We start from the raw sequence: 1,570 nt of genomic DNA, 5'->3' as shown, positions 1-1,570 counted from the left end.
ATAACCACTGGGAGGAAGTGGGAAGAGAGGTGTTACATTGTGGGGAATGGCAGTCAATGTCACAAAACAAAATGTGTATGAACTGCTGTATCGAAAATGAATTTGCCCTGTAACTTTCACCCAAGTTACAAAAAAAAAAAAAAAAATTCCCTTTCTGATCATAACAGCTACAGCTTGAAACTAAGAATCCAAACCAATTCAGAATTAACATTAACAATTTTTCAGAATCTTAAACAATCTTGTCAAAATACTTTCAGCACATTATTTCTCAATATTCCTAAACAAAATTCTCCTCCAATAAACCAACTCAGATTTTATTGCTTTATTCTCCAGCCACACTCATCCGCTAGTACCTCTTTCTCCATCTAGTCAGCCGTTCCCTGTATTCACTCCTATCCCATCAATCCAGGCTCAAGTTTTAATAGGAAGATTAAAGTGACAATAAGATCTCACCACTTTTTTTTTTTTTTTAAACCATATCTGAAGCAATTAAAAAAGAGAGCAGAGACTCCAAAGACTCTGATGTGGACAAAAACTGAAAAGGTTTCATTCACAATTAGTTTTGCTAAAAAAGCCCTACTGCAATGACAAAGAGGAGGCCAATATTTTCGCATTCTGGCTCTGCCCTAACTAGTTCTGTTTTTAGACCATAAGAAAAACAATTTCCTTTTGTTACCTGAACATTCTCAACAATAAGGAAAGAACACTTGCTCCCTATTTACTTGACACAATTAAGTACAAAGAGGTCAGGGACATCATACTTGAAGCAATTTTAATAAATAAATCCTTTTATAATATATCATTTTTAAGCATAGTTCAAGTAAATATAATACTCCTAGTAGAAAAAAAATTACATAAAAAGTAAAATTATATTTAATAGTGGTAATAGCTCAAACTCATTAGCTAAGACTGTGGAGAATCTTTATGAATCTCAACACAAAGTTGTCATTGGAACACTGGCGCAGAAATGTTGCAAAGTAATTCTACCAAGTTTAAACCTGAAAATTAGAAACTAATTTTAATATGAAACAGTCCATTAATTGTCCAATTCTTTCAGGCCATGACAATTTCTCTTAACAGCCTACCCACTGTGGTCAAGTTGCTTCCAACTCATTAGTGATCTTGCAGGACAAAGCAGAACTACCCCATAGGGTCTCTAGGCTGTAAATCTTTACAGAAGCAGATTGCCACATTTTTCTCCTGCAGAGAAGCTGGTGAGTCCGAACTGCTAACCTTCTGATTAGCAGCTGAGCATTTAACCACTAAGCTACCAGGCCTTTAATAGTCTGGGAACCATGATTTGTAAATACATATTCCAAATTCACTACTTCAATTCTCACCTCTGCCTTCATTCAGATAGGCCAAGAATAAAAAATCTCCATTAAGAATTCTTATCAACTTTTATTTCTAAATGCTGGATATCTTGACATCTAACAAAATAAGATGATCTGAGTTTAACTTCTAAAAACTTAATTCTTTGAATATTTGACCTGGCTTTAAAAATAGGGGGAAAAAAAGTTAAGTAAGTGTGTCACAAAAGTTAACATTCCTACAGTATCTATTAGGAGCT

The 1,570-nt window shown here is 34.2% G+C and overlaps 1 protein-coding gene across 1 annotated transcript in view; it reads right to left on the bottom strand.

The window, feature by feature from the left end:
- ARHGAP10 (Rho GTPase activating protein 10) overlaps positions 1–1,570 on the bottom strand; it is a 483,946-nt gene that overhangs the window by 328,125 nt on the left and 154,251 nt on the right. The gene's annotated exons all lie outside the window — the stretch shown is intronic.

Source organism: Orycteropus afer, unplaced genomic scaffold (genome assembly GCF_000298275.1).
Source record: "Orycteropus afer afer isolate SDZICR_OR568_19922 unplaced genomic scaffold, OryAfe1.0 scaffold00415, whole genome shotgun sequence".
In the NCBI taxonomy this organism is placed as follows: domain Eukaryota; kingdom Metazoa; phylum Chordata; class Mammalia; order Tubulidentata; family Orycteropodidae; genus Orycteropus; species Orycteropus afer.
Note: the sequence above shows the minus strand (reverse complement) of the source record. Positions and strands in the feature narration are given on the sequence as shown.